Here is a 25233-nt window from a genome sequence, read left to right as displayed (position 1 = left end):
TGTGTGTGTGTGTGTGTGTGTGTGTGTGTGTGAGAGAGAGAGAGAGAGAGAGAGAGAAAGCATTTTTATCATTCTCTCTCTCTCTCTCTCTCTCTCTCTCTCTCTCTCTCTCTCTCTCTCTCTCTCTCCCCCGTGTGTGTGTGTGTGTGTGAGAGAGAGAGCAAGAGAGAGAGAGCAGCATTTTTATCAGTCTCTCTCTCATTCTCTCCCCCCCCCGTGTGTGTGTGTGAGAGAGAGAGAGAGAGGGAGAGAGAGAGAGAAAGAGAGAGAGAGAACAGCATCCTTATCAGTTAGACATAAACTCTTACCCTCACTGACAAGCGGCAAGCTGAGAGTCTTACCTTGAGCCTCGGCTGAGATTTCAGCATAAGCACGCACATTTCTCTCATTATTAGTGTTTAATTTTCTTTTCTCCGTTCTGCCGAGTCCACTTATTCAAATCTGGCTCTCAGTAAAACATCAGTAAGCCAATTAATCCATTTCCTTAATGAGAACTCTCTATTACAAGAACGGGTAACTGCACAGACTTATATTGAACCCATCAATCTTGCATTTGGAGGAGAGAATGCCAATTATCTAAGCAATCTGGTTCATTACTGCCATATTGGCCACATTGCTAAACAAGCCTGCAGCACAATTCAATTGCTCTGGAAGAATTAAGCACTTGGGGGTTGAAGTTTCTTGAGAGCCTATTATGTGCTGGCCTAGGTTAGAAGTTTACGCATCCTCCCTCCTTCCGTGTCTTCATTGGCCTCTAAGGAATTTGTATTTCATTTACATTGTAAGGGGAAAAAATGGCATGTTAGTGAACAATGGAACGACAAGTCCTCCAAAGATAGCTACCCCCTATAGGAAGGACCTACTTACATATGATGTTGTATCATGAGCTTGTTAGTGGTTAGGGTTCTTTCCAATGTCAGAATAGTTTCAAAGCAAGAGAAAGGGGGATTTTGAATTAGGATAAATAAGACAGTATGATCAAAATATAGTAATAAGACCTCATTGGGAGAGCCCGTTTCAAACCTCTAACATTCTTGTATGTTTTTTCCTTCATAGTCTATGTGCAATAAAGGCCACTGAAAAATATGCCAGAATCATCAGTGTTTTTGTGATCACAATCATTTTGAAATATCCATCAAGTAGTTATACTATATTCAATGTTCATTGTGATAGCAAGTAGAAAGAGATCAATTACACACAAACACATACACACAAACACACACACACACACACACACACACACACACACACACACATTGATTTTCTTCCCATGTAAAATCTGCTTGAAGTAGTATAGGGTTGCTAAGAAAGTCAAATTTTGTATATAAAGAGTCTTTGGATTTTTATCAAGCCTTAGCATCAGAACCTTCTTGCAAAAACTTTTAATATTTTATTTGCTTTCTGAGTGAATTATACTCATAGTTAGTCTTTTCTAGTTAAAAAGTTCAACTATTTGACTTGTAAATATCCCCCATTATATATTTCCTTTCCTGTTTAGTCTAACTCCTAAAATGAAGATAGAAAATAATTGTGACCATTTTCCCTTCAATAGGTTAATCTAGAACTTCCTTTCAGACAGGGATGAGTATGTGTGCTATATTTTGTTTTAATGTATCTTTAATTTACTAAATGAATTCTTTCATTCCAAAACATTTGTCTTAAATCCCCATAATCAAGATATCATGGAATTGTAGTCGACATGTCCTTTCCTATTGGCTGTGTTCTCCTTGATTATAGGAAAATAGTTAAAAAAAATAAGTAAGGGGGCTTCAGAAATTAATAAATGCTCTTTTAAAATTTTAATTAAAGACTGCTTACGAGAAATAATGATGCATCTCTCACACCATGCTCAGTACCATGTATTGTGTCAGTAAAACCCTATTCAGTTTCCACTGCTTTCACAGCATAGCTGTAACATGTGCAGATGTAACTAATGCACTAATAAATTCAAGTCTCCAAGCTGCTTCCTTCACCAGACTATGAATTTAATGAGACTATATCAGCCTGCGGATATATATTAGTGTTTAGACATTGGTTTAATATTCCTTCTACAAAGCTGTAAATTATACAAGGATGAATATTATTATTCTGCTATGCTCCACCCTCAATGACAGTCTCAGGCAAGATATTCTCTGTCTCTCTGTCTCTGTCTCTCTCTGTGTGTCTCTGTCTCTGTCTCTGTCTCTGTCTCTCTCTCTCTCTCTCTCTCTCTCTCACACACACACACACACACACACAGAGTAGTGTCACGGTCATAGCAATGTTAAATCACTCCTCTTTTTTTATTATTTTTTAGATTCCATATTTTATTTGCCCCCCCATCCACACTCTGACTGTTCCACATCCCATACCTCCCCGCCCCAGCCTCTGTCTCCAAATGGATGTCCCCCATGCCACCCCACCTGACCTCTAAACTCCCTGGGACCTCAGTAGATAGAATGAAGAGGGTTGTCCTGCCTGACCTGGAAGAGCTTCATCCAACAGCCAGAAGCTTGAAAAGACAAAAGGGCTGCCCTTCCTTTTATTAGGAACACTGACTTCTGCCTTCCTACTTTAAGAAGCCCTGGCCTTTGTTGTACCAGTAATCTGACAGACTGTGGGCTAGTCTACCTGATCAGCAGTCCTGGTGCCAGGCCTTGGGAACAAAGAAGAACGCACAGTCCTACATTTGATTTTTACTGCTTTATGATAACCATCCTAATATTGTTAGGTAACAAATGAGGAAATTGAAGCTCTTTGAATCTCCAAATTGCTAACTAGAACCAGTTCTTAATTAATCTTGTAATTCCTTGTGGGTTTCTTTGGTTAACTCTGACCAGTTTATTAATTTGATTTAAAATGTCTTACTATCAATTTTGATCATAATTGCTCCATGGTACAAATCTACAAAGTAAGGAAACATCTGACTGTAGGTGGTGACCTTATATAGTTGCTGTTGAATCTATAATCAAGTACTGAGCCTCTCACCTGGGAAGAAAAGGAGGGCAGGCTAGGACAATGCCAATGGCATGGATTACCACAGCATCCGCATACACATATCATTCAAGTTAATTTGAAAAACATTCATGAGAAATTGCCCTAGCTAGTCTAAATGTAGAGAATAACAGGCCATAGGGTACCCAACTACAATGGAACCTCTATCGGTCAAGATCCATCATTGAAGAGGGAGTAGAAAGATTGTACGTGCCAGAGGACAAGGGTGTGTACTAAAAGATAGAATCTTGTGTATACAACAGGAAAGCTACACCCATAAAATCTCAACAGTGTGATAATATCAGTTGACAAGTTAATACAGATAGAGGAAATCTCAGAAGATCCACTCCTAGATTAAGAACTCCAAGCAATTCCTGACTGCTGAAAGAGAGAAAGTGTGTGTGTGTGTGTGTGTGTGTGTGTGTGTGTGTGTGTATGCTTATACATATATATGTATGTACCAACAATAGTGTATATGTATACATGTATTTGATTGGGTATCAATGATTTAAAAGAGGTCATGAATTTGAGAGGGTTTTGAAGGAGACATAAAAGGTGTTGCAGAATGGATTGTAGAATGAAAATTATATAAATATAGTACTCATGTGGAAAATTCTTTTTTAAAAAAATATTTTAATTAAAGAGAGAAGAATGCAAGCTCCTGTTTACCTGAATTCTGTGTGCCTGAATTAATCTTGTGTTGTAGGTTAATGAGCAGACTGAGGTAAATATAACAGAAACAAGTCTGAGGCCACTTACAATGTTGCTGAGATATACATGACCAGGTACTACAGAGCTCTCTAAGCAGGCTTTCATTATGCAGAACAAAAGAGTAGAAAAGATCAGAAGCCAGAAGCCACCAAGAGAGTTATTAAACACTAGCAAATTATTTTCCTTTGCGATCTGAGTGTAAGTCTTTTTGTGGCATGTTTATGTCCCTGCATGTATGCTGGGAACTTAATACACCCTGTGAGCATAAGGCATACCTAGGCTTTGCTGATTTCCTAAAGTGCATGGTGGAAAAAGAGCCCCAGGCACCACAGAAGAGTTGGCCAGTAAACCATCTGCATTTATAAAATGAGAGTGATATCTATTGATGATTAGCATGCATAATAATTCCTTATTGTAAGTTCAGTATTATTCTTAACACTACAATAAACACAAAAGAATACTGTTAACTGTTCTTGTGGCTGAAAAGATAAGATTTAGTCACAATGGGACAATCATCTTCACATAATTTTAAGAAACAATATGGAGATTGAGGAAGTGCTTTGTTCTTGAAACTAAGATTTTTTGCACCTACCATCCTCATCTGTGACTAGAATATACAGCTTCACAACAATGTTGGGTCATTTAAATACAATGTAAGGGTGTTCATATGCATGTTGTATGCATGTGTATTTGTGTTGGTGGTATATATATCACAAAGTGGATTTTAAGACTTGATATGAAGTGCAAAAAAGTAGTAATGACATGTAATAATGCTTTTTTAAAATTTGAAGCATAACTCATGGAGAAAATGGTAAATCTTGAGGTTTAGAAATTGGAACATATTTGCTTTTTATGGTCTCTCTCTCTGTTACAGAACCATATGCAAAACCTCTTTATAGATAAAAGATCTTAGGGTGTATTATAATTTACTACTATTTAAAAACTTTCACATTTATTTATTGGTGTGTGTGTGTGTGTGTGTGTGTGTGTGTGCGCGCGCGCGCGTGCGCATGCCCGTGCACAATAGTATGCAGTTCTCTAGCATGAATGTGCATATCAAAGGACAACTTGCTGGAGTCATGTGTCTTCTTCCATCATAATGGTTCTAGAGCTTGAGGTCAAATTGCCAGGTTTGGTGACAAATACCTTTATATGCTGAGCCATAGAATGTCATTGACCTACGTGTCTTTTAGAGTGATTGACACTTTGGAATTATTTGAAATAAAGCCAAAAACAAAATTTAAAAAACAAAACAAATGAACAAACCCACCACCACCATCACCACCACTAATAAACCTTAGAATTCTAAAACTCTAAGCCAGGAGAAAGCACTAAGGATAGAGGTCCTGGTTATAGGTATTACTGGTGTTTCTTTGTTACTCCTTGAAGTCATATGTGGGCAGGGAGTAAAGGTGTTTCTGCCACAATTGTCTACTGTAACAATTCCTAGAGATTAAATGCATAGAAGCACAGTGAGAATGTTGTTTGGATGGACTTGGATCAAGCTGAGAAGACAAGCTGGTAATAGAGGTGTTCATTACCTATGGTATAAGTGTAAGGTATTAATAGAGCTCAATAAAGTAGTTAGCCTCCCTCATATCTTTGTCATTGGCAAAGTGGTCCAAGGCAGATGGAAGAGCAAAATGATGAATTCCAGAAACCAAGTTGGCATATTGCAGTGCTGCGAATTGAACCTTGTAAGGCTAAGACAAGGTAGTCTATCACTAATCTGGGCTCCAGTTTGGAAAGTTTAAGGCATTGAGAAGTACTATGGTAGGGGATGAACCTGAAAATAAGGGTTCCTCTAGCCAGGATAGTAAGAGGTTAAGTGAAGCCTCTAGAAAATGGGAATGATGCTGGAAATCAGATAGGATTTGGGCATGAGTAACAGGAATGGGTGGAACAGCACAAAATGCTCTGAACTACAAGAGTTAGAGCTAAAAGTATGGCATATTCCATGAGCTAAGCACTAGCCCTTTTAGCAACATTGCCTCAGGAATTGCTTCTGGCTTCTACCCTTTCTTTGGGACAGCATAACTACCCACAAACAGGATGGAAGAGGGAATATTCCATGAGAATCTTGTAAGGAGCAGCAATTAGATGCACTAAATGCAGAAGCCACTATAGGTATTAAATGAAGACCTCAGAAGCTGCCCTACCCACTGATACAGGAAAGGTAGCTGCTGGTCTGAAATGCTTTGTTCAGTTTCCAGCAAATACAGTTGAGTTTGATAGAGTTCTGGCTTGTGATCTCACCCAAATCCATGCTCCTAATAGATAGATAGATAGATAGATAGATAGATAGATAGATAGATAGATAGATAGATAGATAAGAAAATTAGATGTGCTCTATGAGATGAACAGATAACTTTATATTGTGGCATGATTTGCAAAAGCAGTCCTCAAAATCCACCATATTGGTCTAATTTAAATGATCTGTTCAAGTACATGGACTAATTCCTATTGACCAGCTAGCCCAAGAGCAGGAGACCTTTGGGAATAGAGACAGCAAAATCACTCCTTTCTGGTGGCAGATGACAGTCTCTACCTGCAATTAATTGGAAGAGGCTGATGGAGCTGCCCAAAGTGCCATAATAAATAGGGACAGAGCATTTTAGCCAATCTCAGTCCAACCTCAATAAACTAGAACTCTGCTTGTTTTTCATACTAAGTCCCTTATCCTTTTGAATAGCAGGTATAGTAAGTGTTATTGAAACACATAATCTATACATGTGTGTATAGGTATATTTCTATTTATAGCTTTTCTCTATTAGCTTACAGTTTGGATTTTAGTAAAATATCTTTAAATTTTTATGTTCTTTATCCTGTTGTAATTCTATTTCTTCAAACATTTACATGTATGTGTACACTACACACAAACATACACACACACATCTGTAGCATCAGAAAATCAGTGACTACAGTTTGCCAGACACACTCTCACTGTCATTTCCAGAGCACACAGATAGATGATGCACTTCTAAAAGTAAAACTGGAGATAAAATTTCAGCTTATGTGTTTAAGTCATCAAACAAAACAAAAGTTTGTTTTTTCTCTAATATGATGTCTTACCTCCTCAATAGCACAAGATCACTATCTTTGGGGGGAAATATGCACATATACTATGGGGGCATCAGTTTATTAAAAAGCAAAACTGAAAACAGTAGATTCCGTGAATGAGTAAAACATGATAAAACTAAGAAGAGCTATCTGGTAAGACTAAAACAAATCTGGTAAACATTCTGACAAAGCTCTTTATGGGTTCACTGTTTAGTTACTGTAGATTTTTAAAGCTTTAGTTGTAAGATACTACATGGAAAATTTTCACTATTGTCTCAACTATTTATGGCCTGAACTAATTGTACTGTAAACTCTGTTCCATTTCAAATACAAATATAAAAGTTGTGGGTGAACTGATACAAAGAATAATTATTAAAGGGGTTCTATGAAAGTTTCCAAAACAACAGTCCACTGTGGGGATAGGGCTGACTACAGGAGTTATTTAGAAAAATGATGGAAATACTATTTAGAGTTTCAGCTCCGTTGAGGTAACAGGTAGCATATTTAACACCCCAAGGAAAGTCAAGAACACTGAGAACAATTTTAGAATTCGTTTGGATGTTTTGGCTTTGGCGACTTTGCTACTATTGTTGATGTTATGCACAAAAACAAATCCATTGGGGGAATCCCTAAGGAAATGAACAGTGTTGTGTCTCCACCATTGCAGCCTCATGTTCAACACAATAGCAATAGTAGGCTGCACCTGTAACCTAACAAAGGTGACTGTAGTCCTTCTGTTATGTGGCAACCTCTTCACATGCATATCATCATATATCCTAAATACAATTTAGTATATATGTGATTAGGTAATGATTATGTAAAATACATTAATGCTAACTATAATGGCAAAGAGCGTTAAACCAAATAGGAAATTAACTACCTAAAAGAGTAAATAAATAAAAACTAAAAAAGGAACATAACATGTATCAGAAGAGCAAAAATCTTGTCTCCCATTCTAGTGATAGACATTTGTACTAAGATCACATTTTTACCATATGGAGAAACAACAGACCGACAGCTAGATCCGTCCGCAGGCTCATCACAGTTCTTACACATACATGCCTTCCCCTCTTTTAGAAGTAAGATGTCCCATCTCAGGTGTCTTGACTCTACACACTGACAGTTTTGTTGGTAACATCTAGGCTCTAAGCACAGAGTACAATATTTATGGTGATTAATATGAGTCACACAGTTTAAGACACTGGGTTTTGATTTTTTTAAATATTCTATTGGTTATTTTATTTATTTACATTTCAAATGGTTGAGAAGACTCAAGCCACCCAGAACATGCCAGCAGTAATTACAAAGGAACCTGGATGGTCTATTTCTCACTGTTCAATTAATTTACCCATAGTCATATTGTTATAGACCCCAATGTAAAATAGATACATGTGAGGAGCCAAGGGGTAATGTTTATGGTAATCACTGAAAGGAAACCACATATCCCTTTGATGGGACTGAAAATCCAATTATGAGACCCAACATCACATGCGTCCCAAGTGCTTTTAGAAGCCAGGGGAAATCTTTGCTTTATTTTGTAAAGACAGTTTTGTATTTTTGGTGGTGGTTGTTGCTGTTGTTTTTGTTGTTGTTGTTGTTGGTGGTGGTGGTGGTGGTGGTGGTGGTGGTGGTGGTGGTTTAGGGTTTCTTGTTTGGTTGGTGTTTTGCAAAGCAAGCCAACAGGTCTGGGATATGGTTCACTAATGAGTAATTGCCTACCATATATAAAGTCCTAGGTTCAATCTCTAGGACTGAAGAACGAATTAAGATTGATGAGATTGGCGTAGCCAGTGGCTTTGTCACCATAACTTAAAAATCTTTCTAATTTCTACGTCATTAGACTAATTCATACACAAATCATAGATTCCCTGGATAGCCCTCTAACAAATACTGTGGCGACTATACTGACAGTCTAATGTCATTTTAAAGCCATATTGCTAGGTGGACTTCTGGGGGATTTTCACCAAAGCCAAAGTTTCACATGTATGTTCACTGCGTGGGTGGCACTCAGCTGTCTTTGTCCTAGCCGGACCAAGCTGAACTCCTTTGTGGAAGTGCCACATTCTCTATGTAGTATACTCTTAACCATTCTATTCAAATCGCTAGCCTGCATGTCACCTGTCATTTGAATTTTCCTTTATTTTGCACAGCTTTGTCTTAAGCTATTGAATTTATCCTTTTCTGGAATATTCAGGGTATGGAATATCTATGATTTTTTTTGTCCACCCCTATACTATCCACTCAAGAATCTAAGTGCATGAAACAGGGATCTTTAGTTTGCTTTTATTGTATTGAGATTCTTTCTAGGGTTGATAGGAGCAGATAATGTAAATTACCATGGTGAAACAAACACCTATGCTGCAATTCAAAGAGCAGAGCAATGGAAATCATAAGGAAAATTCTTAAGGAGTCAATCAGGAAATTATCCACACCAGCAAATTGATTTGTGAATGTAAAGAGAAATGTAAGTCTTTCTGTGCATTGTTAATTTTATGAAAAGAAAAATCCTTGGCTCATTAGTGGCCCCTAGGACTACTCATTAGCTGAGTGGAAAGAAATATACTATTAACACCTTAACCCAGGGCTCATAATCAAGTCTTTTGAGAAGCTATTTATATTAATTTTTGAAAATTCTTCATGACATTTAAAAATAGGGACAGAAACAAGAAACAGTTTTTGAATTTACCAAATTTATTATTCAATATATCACCAACTGTCACTGGAAACCTTATTTTAAGTGACATCATAATTGATAGACCCTACCATCCTATCCCCAAGTAATTAGTGTAAGGGGGTCCCTAGGGGATCTATGAATTATGGAACAAAACCCCTCACTACACCCACATTAAGTTTAATTATCAAGAACTTAAAAAAATAAAAACTTGACACCACATAGACCAGCCATTATTCTGTGACTGACAGCTCCTACAGAATCTCACTCCACACCCTGGGATGAGAGCAGCCAATGGCAATTGCACCCCTTGATAGTCTACACCACCCTGGTCTCCAGGCTGCAGATGCAATTCTCTGCATCCCTGATTTTATGGAAATTTCAATATTTTGAAATTGGTTTTTAGATCTATAAGAATAATTTTGCTTCCTAAATCTGTCTGTCTCCCACTGAAAATTGTCTACCTGCTCTGCTGTAAGTTACCTGTTTCCAGAAAAATCCCATGTTGATTAAAATTCTTGATTTAGGATCTCTTACCAGCAAACACCATCAGAATCTCAAAGGCTAATTCTAACTACCCTAAAATATTAGATATTGAACAGTCACTTTAATTTCTTAAAATGTATGCAAATGCCCTCAGTAGTTATGGCATATTTGTCAACAAAATGACACTGGTTTACCTAAAACATATTTTGTTAGAAGCAGAACAGAAATTACAGTATAACTGAATCACACCATTAATGATAGAGACAATAATACTTTGAGTCTATTCTTCCATTCTAATTTCTGTCTAAAAATATTGAAAACTGCCAGCTTAAAGTGGGACTCATTGGAACCACTATAATTATTGTAAATTGTGCTGAGAGCCTAGATATTACCAGCAAGACTGTCAGTGTGAGGAGTCAAAAGATGGGACATCTCCCTTCTACAAAGACAGAAAGGAATATATTAGTAAGAAATGTGATGGGCCTATGGACTGATCACTGGCAGCCTTCAGATGGTCAAACCTCCCTAAGCATCTTTGTATTCAGTGGTGACTGTGTTCCAACCCCTTTGTTTTAAAACAACTCTTCCAGTATCTTCTGACCTCAAATTATCTAGATGAATGGGTCTTTGTCTGCACGTGAGATGTTAAGAGATTCCAATGGAGAATAGATGCATGTGAGGAGCCAAGGGGAAACGGTTGTGGTGACCACTGAAGGGAAAACATGCATCCCTTTGATGGAATTCAAAAGCTAATTATGAGACCCAACATCATATGCATCCCAAGTGTTTTTAGAAGCCTGGGGCAACCTTTGCTTTATGTTAGTGAAGAGAGTTTTTTGTTTGCTGTTTGTTTGTTTGTTTGTTTGTTTTGATTCTTAATGTCAAAGCAAGCCAATGAGGCCAGGTCTGGGGTGTGGTTTACTGATAAGTAATTACCTACTACATATAAGGTCCTAGATTCAGACTCTGCAATATTTGACCTAGAATATCCATGATCATTTATCATCTACCCCTACCCCGTCAACCCAACAACATTAAGGGCATGCAGACAGTGGCCTATGTTTTGCTTTAATCATGTTTTAATTCTTTTTTTTTTTTTTTAAAGGTTTAAGACATAGCTTTACAGGCAGTCCTGAGGGAATTTTCAGGGGCATTAACTGAGAAGGGACAGCTACCTGGAATTTCAGGTTATCATTTTATACATATTCTTTTATTTTTGTTCTCTTGTGCTTTTTAAGATAGGGTCTCACCATGTAATCCATGCTGGCCTCAAACTCAAAATTCCATGCCAGCTTTCCCAGTGTGGCATGCCAAGCACAATGCCATACTCTTTGTATATGCCCACTTTCTAATAAAAGTTGGAAAGCTTGAATTTATCAAGCATCATTTTTCATCTTGACAATTAAATTAGTAAAGCTATTATTTCTCCAGAGCTTCTTTTGAGCTGCGTTTCTTCTTTGTTATTGATTTGAGTTTTGTGACTGACTGATAAACAGTCGCCTGTAATGGGGGGGGCAGTTCAAGACAGGGTTTCTCTGTATAGCCCTGGCTGTCCTGGAACTCATTCAGTAGACCAGGATGGCCTTGAACTCAGAAATCCACCTGCCTCTGCCTCCCTAGTGCTGGAATTAAATGTGTGCACCACCACTGCCCGGCAGCTTCTCAACTCTTTTTTCTTTCTTTCTTTTTCTTTTCCGCTTTTTTTTATTAGATATTTTCTTTATTTACATTTCAAATGTTATCCCCTTTCCTAGTTTCTCCTCCCCAAACCCCCTATCCCCTTTCCTCCTCCCCCTCCTCACCAACCCACCCACTCCTGCTTCCTGGCCCTGGCATTACTAAAACAGAGCAGTGCTGTACAATTTCTACGTCACTATTTTGAACTTCCCCAGGAGTTAGAATTTACTGGTGAGAAGAAGAGCAATTTTTCTATCAGAAGGTAAGCCCAAGAACCAAAATGGAGAGCAAGAGTCAGCAGGAATGTGTCAGTCAGCAGTGCTAACATCTGGGAAGCCACCAGACTCAGCATCTTTATTTTTCTGCTATTTCTAAACTTGGCAACTGGGGACTCTATTCATCCTTAATTGATTCTGCAGCTGCATCATCCACTCATTCTGTAAAAATTTTCTCACCCCACAGCCTCAGAGCATGTTTTAATGCATGCTGAAAGTCCTGGGCCACCAGGCAGACTTTTTCATTACCAAAGTAGAAAGCGCCCCTAATAAACCACATAAGAGCGTGGAGCCTCAGGCTGGCATCGTGAGCCTGCTCTTTCTCTGAGAACTCTCTACAGGCTGAAATTTCTCTGTAGGCTGTTATATGCTAAGAGCTGAACCAGAGAGATAGAATTTAGAAAATAATATGAATAAATGGAAGAGCTGTACTCAGGGCTTGACATTGTTCTCTTACGAAAACTAAATAGGCACGCAAGCCAAAAGGCAATCTGAAATCATGAAATATTTCCAAGTTCAGTCATTACATGGAGAAAATGGTGTCATTTCTCTTTAAAAGGTGTCCTGAAGAACTTATTATTTTCAGGCTTATAATGTCATACTGTGATGTTCATCTAAAATCAGATACAGAACACAAACCAGAGAGCTAAAGGAGAGAAAGTTAGAAACAGAAAAGAAACTAGTTTAAGCATTTAAAGATGTGTCCATGAAAAATAAAACACATCCACTTGATGCATATATAATAAGGATCTGTTGGCTGCTGGGCACTGTTATGGCAGTGAACTAGACTCTATCTTAAATGATAAACGCATAAAGTGTGATTACGGGACTTGCTTGTGACTATTAGCAAGATTATCACTAATACACCACACCTATGGTGAATTTCTGAGTCGGTGGGAACAGGAAAAGGAGCAGACCGACCTGACAGGTTTAGGCACTCAGTGCACAGAAGCCACTGGAGAAACTCAATGGCTGGAATAGCATAAAGGTAAATGTGTGCCATGTGACAGGAGAATTTGTACAAAATAAGGCCAAGAGAGAAAGCTTGAAGATATATTACCAAGCTAATGCTTCCCTTCTAAGGGAAACGAGACTACTGTACCAGGGTTTGTGCTGTGGAACGACACAATACTCAAGACTTAGCTGTAGTCACAGAACACAGAGACCCATCAGAGGCAAAATGACCAATTGTGGGGCTAATGATGGACAGCTGAACTAAGATAGTGCCCATGTAGAAGGCACGCTACATAGTTTGGGAGGTGCCCTGGGTGACTGAACACAGGTTATGATAGATAAACTGAAACTGGGATTATAGAGGCAGACAGGGTCCAGCTTGAGTGATGGGTAAAGAGATGCAGAGCTCTTGCTACAGCAAATGAAGATGAGAAAAGAGCTCTGAGGGAGCATGGTGTGCTTAATTTAGGGGGGAGAGTCTGAGTTGAAATGATTACAGTATATATAACATAGATGCTAATAAGTGGTTTTATGCTTAAATCTAGCACTGGGACAAAGGATGTAGCCTGGACAGCAGATGGTGGAACTTTCAGTGGGAGGATGACCTTTATAGAGTTCAGCTTAAAATTACCAGAAGAAAAAAATTTTCATGGAATTTTATATCCACAGTGTCCATGTCCTCAAGCTCTATGTCTGTACTATTCTTTTCTGCATTTGATTATATATTAATTTTTATTTTACAGAAAGTTATTTCTGTAAAATAAGAGGATGTAAAGACTTTATCATCCTTATTGAAATAATAATAGTTAAAAGAGTTAAATAAGTTAAGTACACAGAATTTGTAGTATTTATAGATAACTAGTGGGGGGGGGAGGGGCATATGAGTGAGTGTATGTTGGACCTAACTAATTTAATGTGACTTAATATACTCGTTTTCCTTTAAATCAATGTGTCAAGCAAATTTCAGTTATGAAATGCTGGAAAAGCCATGAGATGAACAGAAGATGGAAGCATTTGAGACCCAGTCCCATTGTTATAAAAGGACAGTATCCTCCTTCCACAGCTCCTTCCACACCCTCCGTCATGCAGACCTCATTAAACCTTGCAATGCCATCGCTATTGGTTTCTTTCCTTGAGTAAGGGCTTTAGAATTTTTGTACCCATTTCCTAAAACTTCACCAACTCTGAACTTGTCTGGCATACAGTATTCACATCTCAACTTAGGCACTGTGAGCCCTGATTCCCGACTAAATTAGATCTCCTATAATAATTTTCATATACCTTGACACCTTCAATGTACTTCAGGATTCCATAGTTGTATAGAACTCTAGAAGCCTGTATGGTGCTGTATCCCCTGGAAGTTTCAAACACTTGTCAGTGAGTCTATCAACTCAAGAACAGAATAATCAGTCTATTAAGAACTTATCTCAAGGAAAGAAATGGGAAGTGGAGAAGTAGGAGAAGGAGGAGGAGGAGAAGGAAGAAAAGGAAAAGGAGGAAGAAGGAGGAGGAGAAGGAGCAGGAGATAAGCAAGGAAAGGTAAATGTAGAGAAGGAATGGAGAACCCTGGGAACAGGAAGAAAGATGGAAGACAGAGGCACAGGAAATAATATGTACTTCCTGTGCATGCTTGTACACATATGCATAAACACACACAAATACATGCATACACACAGAGACACAGACAGATACACACACATGCATACATAGACACATGCACACACACATGCACACACACACACACACATTTACACACATGCACACATGCACACACATACACAATGAGGAGCCAGTTAAGGCAGTTTTTCGAGATTAGAGAAATGGTTAATTAATGCAAATAGATGTGAAAAGGCAGGATTCCAATGGATAGCATTGGTTTTCATTGTAAAAAATGTACTGAAAACTAAGTACTCTTTCTGACCCTGTGGTAAAGTGAGGCCACGTGTCCCATGTAGTAATTTCTACCTCACAAACTAAGCATTTGAAATCCAGACACTAGGATTGTTACCTGTATTACCCAACAGTAGCAACTGTGAGGCAGAAATAAAGCACAGGCATAAATAGTAGTGCCCAGGATTCAAACATCATCACAAAGGATGCTCTGTTCTCTAAAGAACGTATCAAATGTATAGATGGAATGATGCTATTGAGCACTCAGAAAGGTACTTTATTTTGTGGTTGTGTTTTTGTGCTCTTAACCTTTCTCAAATCAATTAGCCCTAAAAATGTTCCTTTTGCAAAATGTGTAATAATATAGTGGGTGATGACTCAATTTGCCTAGTTCACTCATGGTTAAAATTGGTCTTTATTGTGACCTAATGGGACTACACTTAAATTGGTACTGGGAAAACAATATCTGTCATTGATCGCCGTTATCTTATTGTCTCTATCATTGTTCAGCTTATGGCTGCAAACTCCAAGTTACTGGGGACAAGAGGGGCAAATATTTATAATCCTGCTCCATCTAGGTGTTGTTCCACGCACTGAGCACACAGCACTCATCTAGGTGTTGTTCCACGCACTGAGCACACAGCACTCATCTCCATTCCACAGCAGGCTGATAAGGTAGGACAGTCTTCATTTGAGAAAGACAAAATGTGATTCTTTACTTAAATGATGGAGCATAAACACTAGAAAGATTATTTCTTCCGTGTAACAAATGATTTGATAAGCTGCAAGTCCTCCAAAATCTATAAATCTACAGGAGAAAGAAAAACGTAATAGCAAACTAAGCAGTGTGCACTTCATGTTCATGTGTCTCTCAAAGGATTGCATTGATATGATGTAGTGCATACCGTCCACCTGTGTCTCCTCTAGAAGTGTTTGTCACTGTGCAAACCAAGTAAGGCTTGTTTGGCGAAGAACATTGGATTCTCTGTATCCTCAAAGAGCAGATTCACTTTCTTAGTACACGATATAGCACATTTCTCAGCCAATACAGAGAAGTGAGGTGCTTAGGACTGAGGGTAAAGTATTTAGAGCAGGCTACCAGTGACAACACGGAGTACTTCATTTCCCCATTTGTAAGAAAAGACGAAGTGGAAACATCAAGAGCAAACACTTAGGGAGAAGACTGGGACAGGCTGTGAATGAATGGATCTGGGCAGGATCGTGAGGAGCTGACAACCTCGCCTTTCTTTCTTCCACTTCTCTTTCCTTTCCTCCTCTCTCAGCTCCACCTCCCTGGCTAATTCCCTTGTCTTTAGTGACACTTCCTTCCTATTGTGACCTGGCAAACAGTTGTCTAGATGTGGTAATAACTTCTCATAAAGTATGCCAGCTAGGAGAGCCCCCAGTAGCCTTGGGAACAGCAGTTACATGGTCACAGGTTTGAGTGGATGGTTCAAACAGTTTTGACCCTAAATATAGGGTTATGACTCGGGCAGTATACACAAAGCAAACATCTCTATCTGCCAAAACTGAGAATCAAGTTTGTACACCACTGCTTACAAGGAAAGCCTAAGTGTTCAGTAATTATAAAAACAAGTCATTAAATAGATAATTATCTTTCAGTTTGCTAATTTCCCTTAAAACTTCAAATATTCAACCTATGTCATACAGGAACAGGCAATAATACACACAAACACACATATACATACTTGCACACAAAGAGAGCTGTAATGCAAATGGTCTCTGTAATAAAATTTAACTTAAGTTAAAGTTATATATGGCTTTTTGGCTTTGGGATGGAAATTTCCAACCTCTTTTCCATAGTGCTTTTTTCTTTCAGTGAAATAAAGGAAAAACTGGACCCACCCTGCATAGAACAGATTTGTAATTCCTCCCCACCTGGGTACTAAGCAGTATTCCAATCTGCTCTTAATTTGGTGAATAATTTTGGTTAGTGAAATCTGCCCCAAATTCAAGATCTCAGTAACTATTGAATATTCATTAGTGTTTCATCATTCTTTTACATGTAGATGTTTTTGAATGACAAAACTTCACACACATACACACAAAAATAAGAACGTGATCCAAGGACAATGAGAGGAGTGCGAGGTTCAAAAACATGTAGTGTGCATGTGTATATATGTGTATGACATGTATACACACACACACATATACTCATATTTGATCAGATCCGGGAGTAATACCTTCCATTTATGTATGATATATGTGTGGACTCCATGTACTCATGGAAACCTAACAGAAGTATATACAACTGAACTAAATGTATAAAGGATGGTTGGTTGTTCAAGGAAGAAGTATAGGTGCTTCAAGTCTGGGTGACTAAAAGTGGTATGGGGCATAATTTTACATGTACTTTTTAGACTCAGTGTTTGTAATTCATTCCCAAAGATTCATTAATTCAAACCATGAACCAAGAAAAAGTAAGTTACAAAGTTCAATCTACGAATACCTGAATACTTATAATAGCTTACTAGATAGTAGATCCTGTTCTGAATGACTGCATGTGTGTGTTTGAATCATATCAGTTTTCATTACCACCTAAAGAGAATCAGACAAGAATTCCAGATGTGCTATATTTGGTTGCTATTTTCTTTCCCTAAATCAAAAGGTTCAGGGATATGAAATAAAAAAGTAGGACACATTTTAAGGCCTTAATTTTTATTTTTCTCTAAGATTTTGGAAATCACGTGAATTGCATATTAAATCAATAGCCAGTATTTTTCTTTCCAGTTATATAGTTCCTTCCTTCGTGGAATTAGCCTCTTATTTCAAATGCTAACCTATGCTTAACATATGCTACATACGATAAATATCTTGCTGTACTTCTCTCTGATTTGAACACAGGAATATGGTGCATTGAATAATGAAATGGGCACTTATTATTTCTTACTTTGATAAGTATACTTCGTTCTTAAATGTTCCCGATACCTGTATTTCACAAAGAAAAGAGCTATAGTCGAGTAGCCTAAAGTGAGGGATAACAAAGCATTGTAAAACCATTGCAACATGAGCGTCTCCCACCAAACCACTAGGCAAACCTTTTAGAACCTATACAGTGAGGCTACCAGGTGGCCCAGATACTGATTTCTCGGCTCAGGTACCTCCTCCTCAGAACTGCCCTCGGAACAGAGACTTCGTTTCTCGAGAATCTATGTTAGCATGAAACAAGTTGAAAAGTTTCATAACTCACTCACAGATGTGAAAATAAAGTATTTGGTTCCAGGTTTTATTTTCATTATGACCTCTATTCATAATGAATAAGACAGTGATTTGCCATAATCTAATAAATTCAGTGAATGATCCAAAATTCTAAAGAATCATGCTAAATATTATTTATACTGGATTCTGTTTCTCATATATATATTTACTAGCCCTTTCTTTCCATCTAAACTGGCATGCGAGTATAGTGTGGATGTTATTTCCTGACAGTATTGTGGTAGCAACCACAGGGGTGTTGCCTTGTCACAGTAGAGACAACCCATAGCTTTGGATCAAAATTTTCTCTATAAGAAGAATAATTTGTAACCTCTTGAGATTAATCTCTCTTGATCAGTGCACTGTTGATTAGTTGTACAAGAAACATTCCCAAATGTTGAAAGTAAACATACTAGTTAATTTTCATAAGCCCTCAATCTGACGGAGTTGTCTTCCTAAATTGCCCTGTGACATGCTACAATAGAAAAAAATCAGCAGTATTGGCTCTGTTATTGTATCATTTAAGTTTTGTATATTTTACTCACTGTGAATTTTTACATTAATATTTGCTTTTCAACTACTGTATGAAATAATATTTATTGATATTTGTGAGATTTTAGAACTTTCTTAAATTTTACAACCAACATAAATACCTTTCTTGTCCAACCTTAATTCTGGCTTTAGAGATGACTGTGGGCTTTGTGATCAGCTGGCAGGCCAGCTAGGAACTGGAACTGCTTTATTTTTTTGTTTGTTTGTTTTGTTTTGTTCTGAGGACAGTATTGGACAGTATGCCTTAGCTCCATTCCATGCAGCCTGTGATGTGCATGTATGTCTTACATCCACAGAAATTTATGCCAACCATATTCTTGTCCTAACTTGGGCATTTACCTTTGATGAATACAGTGAGACAAGCATGAAAGAAAAGATGCTTACATCAATTGGGTGGGTCTGACCTGATAGAATTCTCCTCCAGGATGGACTAGTTTGTGCCATTTGGACTGAAGCTATGATCTCAGCTGTTTGATAAGGAAGGGGACCATTTTTGTTTTGTGTTTATTTTAATGCAGAAACTTCTTTGTTCTTTCCTTGTCAAGCAGGTATTCCAAAGACTACTTAACACTCATATTTGAAGAAGTCATCTCAAAATCAAATATTTTTTAAAGTGTTAAATCTTTCTAAAGTTTGACTGAGAGCTTCAAAATATTTTTATTTTTATTTATCTATTTATTTATCTGTCTTAAGAGTACAGAGAAAAGAAGGAGGATGGTGAGCGGGGCACCTTTAGTATGGAAAACCTTGAACACTTTCCCTCAGGTTGGAACTTAAGGATGACAGCATTAGTAATAACTACTATTTGGTTGAATGTAACAGGAGTGGGATGGGGTGGGTGGGGTAGGAATGCTGACCCACCTCTGTTTCACTCTCCACATCATAATGCAGTTTAATCAGGTAGAAAATAACTCAGAAAACTGATTCTATTAAATGTCTAACCAACCACTGCCCTTAATGCTATCAGTCATTAAAGATAAGGAAACGCTGAGAAGCCTAAGGGTAAAAGAAACTCAGGAGGCATGATGCATGAATGCATTGTAGAATCCAGAACTTTGAAACAGAAGAAAAAGCATAGGATGTGAAAACAAAGAAAGCATCAATGGAGATCTCAGATAATCATTACCTGTGAGTTCATTTATTACGACACATGTTAGAGTAAGGTACCAGTTAATGGGCTTTTGTAGAACATTATAAAAATGAGCCAACTTTAAAATTAAATTATTATTTTGAAAAAAACTTAATTTACAATTTTGTTAAGAGTATATAGTTGTAAAATGTTTCCATACAATTATGACTTGTTAGATTTCTATTCATTAAAGGCTGTTTTCATAAACATTAGTCCAAAACTTGTTCATAAGGAAAAGTTACAGATGAGAAATATCTGCTCTCCTGGTTATAATCTTGAACTGTAATTTATTATGATTGCATAGGTTTTCTACCAAACCTTAAATGAACCTAAAACATTTCTAATTTTATCATCTCCAATTCAAATGGCATTTACTTAGAGTATCTCTTAGAAAAAAAACACAAATTCTTAGATTCACTGACCTATTAACTGTGGACATTTGGGAACTGTAGCAAGAAATCAAGCAAAGAAATCAAGCTAGTCTTGAATATTAAAGATTAGGTATATATATATATATATATATATATATATATATATATATATATATATATATATATTATACACCTTAGGTACTAAAGAGCACACAATAATTGTCACCACTCTCAGGATAGTTGGTACATTGCATGTGAATCAACATAGAGACCTGGGGGTATTTTCTTGCAAATAACTCATCAAATTATATAATTGTCAATACAAACAATTTTGTCTTTTAGTTTCTGCTTTTTATATACATGGCCCATTCATATTTATAAAACAAATATTATGGATATATATTTATAAGTACTCATAAACAAAATGATATGAAGCATCTATAGCTGTTCCCTCTGGAGCTCAGCTGTGACAATTGAATGCCACATGCTGCTACAGATGATTTTCCTGGAGAGAGGAGTTACCTGATAGGTGCTTTTAAGTGACTGTCCTGTTTCCAAGGCACCATGCTGAGCTTTCACTTCTCTCTGAAGTAAGTAAAGTGCCCCAATGTCTGGGAATACATTGTATCTAAGTATGCATACACACTATGCTTAGAAATCATTTTAAATAACTGTAACCATGTTTACCTTATAAGTAAGGTTCCTGAAGACAAAACCTAGGTCAAACATGCAACTCATTCTACGTTCTAAATAAGGAAAAACACTTGAGCAAAATCTCACTTATGTTTGGTTGTTCTATATAGCAGTTAAGATGAAAATATCAATAATAGTAAAAGTATGTATCACTGAGTGTATGATGAAGATTTGATAGTGCATCAGATTTTTTGGCTCTATGAAGACAGAACTTCAACTTTAAATCTTGTCACATTATCAGCAGTCAATAAATATTTGTCAGATAGTAAATGTTTTTACAGCTAAGCAATGGAAAAGGAGCTTTGTATTTATATCTGACTGTATTGTTTGATAATTCCAAACATGTGTGTAGCATAGCTGAGGAGCTCCTGGGAATTGGTGGCTGCTGCAGGAGGAGGCATTCTTCAAGGGTACAGCTATGGACAGGCTACCTATGCTTGATCTCGCAGCCACTCACAGGTACACGGACAGCACCAAGATGACTCAGTGTTTTGTTTTTTTTTTAAATGTGTTGTATGTAAAAATGTCTGAGGGAAGCTGGACTGAGGGAGTGGAAACTGGATTTGAGCAAAAGAGAGTTTAAATCTAATACTTGACTCATAAGGCAATGTTCTTTGTGTACACACTAGGAGATTTGTTCTTAGAGCGAAAGAATTTGATAATGTTATTCTGTTTTGAAAATAAAGGATAGGCGAAAATGAAAAGACTCCTTGCATAATGTTAGTGAAGAATAAGAAGGTAAGGTGTACTTCTCTACATCTGTAAGAAGAGACAGCACTTGCACCCACTTCCCAGGTGGGATGTAGAGGCTGGAGATGAGTCAAGGTTAATACTGCACTGGAGCTCAAATGGCTGGAGTGAAGTGAAACAAGATGTTGAATTACCTGAAGCTTTGCTATGTGCAAGAGCCCGAGGGCACCACCACAGCTCTTTCATCTATAAAGCTGATGCTATTTATCTTAGAACAAAGGTAGCATAAATAATAAGTAACTGGAGGTTGAAATGTTCCCATCTGTCCTTTTCCATCTCTTGTCATATTTATAGGCAATGCCTTGTGCAGAACACTTTATCTTGAAACAATAAACAAGGAGCTGCCTTCCCGCACCGAGGCATTTCTGTTCTTGCTCAGTAAATATCAAGATCACAATATGGCAAATGTTTATGGAGACAGTACAAAAGATTAGAAGAGATTTGTGTTAAAAATGATTATAGTGCTTAGAAATCTTGTATCAGACTTGGACATGTACATTATTCCTTGTTTTATGAATTCATTCGGCGGATATAATCAAATATTCTGAAGCAGAGGTCATAAAATGCTATTGATAACCTTGACTCTTCTATAACCATTTCATCCCTGGCTGTCAATACCAACTACTTTAACTCAAGTTTTATACTAACTTTTCAACTAAAACATATGTATGTTAATCATGTATGCATGTGTTGTATATATAGATATAGATATGGAGAGAGAGAGAGAAGAGAGAGAGAGAGAGAGAGAGAGAGAGAGAGAGAGAGAGAGAGAGAGAGAGGAGAATGAATTGCATTTCTGGAAATCATACTTCCAATAAAACCATGAGTCATGAGAGCATATCTTATTGTATATGACATGCTTTATGCATAATACAATGGTGCATACATCCTACATGTGAGAACTGTTTCTTCTATCTCCAGCTACTAGGGGCCTCCTCATCCCTCTATGTTATCTTTTATGACATAGCAAGCTACAACCAGCAAAACAGTGTCAGACAATAGAGGTTCGTTCTCATAGTCAGGATATTAAGATGGCATCAAGATTTGCTTCTTTTGAGGCTTATGGGACGATCTTGGCCTTTTTCTCAGTTCTAGAAGCAATTCTCGGCAATCCTTAGTTTACAATGTTCTTAGCCATAGTTCCCAGGATATAATTCTGTGTGCCTGTCTTCGCAAGTCACTCTGATAAGGACATCAATCAGTGAACTTAGGGTATACTCCCATCCAGTATGACCTCCTCTTTATGTGGTTATATCTATACTGACCCTATATTCATGTCAAGTGCCAGGCACTGGTCCTAGGCACTAGGACTTCAGCATTCTTTTGAGGAGAACAAGCTCTACCCTTCAAGTGTTCCTCATGAAACCTCACTTGGGAAAAACTATCAAGGCTGCAGGGGAGGTGGCAGTTACACTCTGGCAAACAGCTTTTATCTGTGGGCTCTGTTCTTATTTCCACACGTTGAGATGAAGTCCAAACCAGGTCCAAACATTACGACAGGAACAGAGAGTGATGAACCCTGTTATTCAGGAACGCTTTTTGTCAACTAGCCAGGCAATGGAACGGTTAGACTGAGGGTGCCCTGCGGCCTGGCCAGTACTTTGGAAGACTGGTATGTTGGAAGAGAAAATGCCAGGATTTCCAGAGAAGGAAACCATGAACCTTGTGTGCATGGAATTTTCCAGATAGAATGTCATCACAGTTAGCTATGCATACATTCCATTTTCAGAATAGAATTATCAAAAGCTACATGCAGTCATTTGAAATATAATAAAAGCAATTTCTTCCAACACACACACACACACACACACACACACACACACACACACACTAAATTCACAAAGCAAAGGAATTTGTTCTTCTAGAAAGGACTCTCCGACTGTTGGTTGTCAGATGAAGGGGCAATTTGGAGTACCAGAGGGACATTTTCTAAACTTTTATTTGATTCTCACAATCAAATATCACAGTAGATTTTTATAGCTAGACAGAAGTATAAAGGTCAAGGATAATGAGCCGAATTAGTCAATAAAAACAAAAGGCTTTTTTTTTTTTTTTTTTGGTGAAGTAATTGTATCGAGATTTTAGCTGTGTGGATACATGTGGTGAGTGCTCATGTAAAATCCTTAAAAGCTGCCTTTGTGGGTGCCTTGGATAAGAGGATGAGAAATGAGTTACTCGACTTTCAGAAAGGGATACAGCAGGGAAAGCCCATTAACGCAAAGCAGCATGAAGAAACCGCAATGATATGATAACCAATAGACAATATCATCAGCACGGAAGTTACCTTTAGTACAGCCATCCTGGTGACTGGGGTGCCACACAGTCAGGTTGTTCAAAGGAATTATACTGGATTTAGATTGGGGGAAAAAATAAATGTATCAGGTCTGGGATGCAATCTTTCTGGTTTCTTACTGTTTCTGGTTTTCTTTTCCTGGTATAAATCTAGACCGTGTCTTCTTTCATATTCCTAGAGCTGTCATTTTCTCCTGCCCTTCACGCCAGCCTTGAAATTTGCCAGTGAAGTTGTTATCCCATCATTTTAAATGAGAAAAATATCACTCATTTAGTATGTGATTCTAGCAAGGGGTTCGTTAAAGGGAATGTGGCTCTGTGATATGATATGAATTTGAAACTAAGCCACCTGTTCAGGAGAAAAATGGCCTACACAGTTTCCTGCCTTGTTCAAAGCTGTAGCAGATCTTTGATGTAGTTTTGAGTTATAATGATTGACTCCCCCCCCCATTAAGTGGCATTGTAAGATCCTCAAAAATTAATGGGGAAAATTAATTTCCTCACAGTTTGAGAATCAAGTCTTTGTGAATATTCCAGTTCTGTCCATCATCTATATGTATTTCTTAAGGGAGAACTTCTAATAAACACAAGTTTTTTTCGTTCATAGCTGGTGTGATGATGAAATGGAGATAATTGGTGCAAACTGTTTAGTATGATGTCTGTATGGTAATTGCTTAATAACCATCAAAATATTTCCAAACAATTTACATTTTAAAATTGTGCTTTTATGAAAAGACTCCTTCAGTATTTTTAATACTACTATCTATTTATTTAAAATAAGATATTTTAAGATATAACTTTTATATGATATTTTAAGAATATTTTAAAATGATGTTTCCATATAATACATGTAACAGTTTTATCACTTGAATACATTCCTTGTCACTGAACCCAGACTAAGGCTAACCCTGGAGGACTCTGTAGGCAGAAGATGGGAATAAATGACTTTCACTTTTCCTCGGCGTTCTATCCTGTATTTCCATGGAAACCGGGCACATCGTTTTGATTCTGGCCATCATCTCCGCCCTCAGAACCTTTCAGCTCTTCAGGCAGTTGTAGAAGTATCTTTTTTCCTGGTTTGTTTTTATTCTTTGTAATTACAGTTCCAGCTCCAGCAGAGACTGAAGTAAATGATCCCTGCTCCCCTGGAAGTCCTTGAGATCATCGAGTTTAGGCAAGCTTGGTTATTCCCCCCCCCCCAAACTAAAAGCACATCAAGTTGTTAACAGACCTTGAATGCAGCACTTGAAGATGCTCTGCAGTCCTGGGGAGTAGCCTAGGTAATTCCAAGGGTTCTTCTTGCTCCTCTATAAAAGGATGTAAAGTCCTACCAGTACCCAACACTTGCTCTACTGCCAGGCCTTGCTCTGCCATCAGCTCATGGAGGAAACTCAATAGAAGATAAGAAAGATAGCACTAGTTAACATCGCATTCTGGGTGGGGAAATCTTACAAGGCCCCACCCTTGATAAAGGGCTGTAGGAAACCAATGGCAGGAGAGACAAGTCCCTGGAGAGGTGATTCAATCTCAAGT

General features: G+C 37.7%; 1 protein-coding gene across 1 annotated transcript in view; it reads left to right on the top strand.

Moving 5' to 3' along the window:
- The window catches only part of Bank1 (B cell scaffold protein with ankyrin repeats 1), a 260238-nt gene that overhangs the window by 119276 nt on the left and 115729 nt on the right, over positions 1-25233 (top strand). The window lies entirely within an intron of this gene.

Source organism: Mus pahari, chromosome 4 (assembly GCF_900095145.1).
Source record: "Mus pahari chromosome 4, PAHARI_EIJ_v1.1, whole genome shotgun sequence".
Taxonomy (NCBI): domain Eukaryota; kingdom Metazoa; phylum Chordata; class Mammalia; order Rodentia; family Muridae; genus Mus; species Mus pahari.
This window is presented reverse-complemented; position numbering and strand designations above follow the sequence as displayed.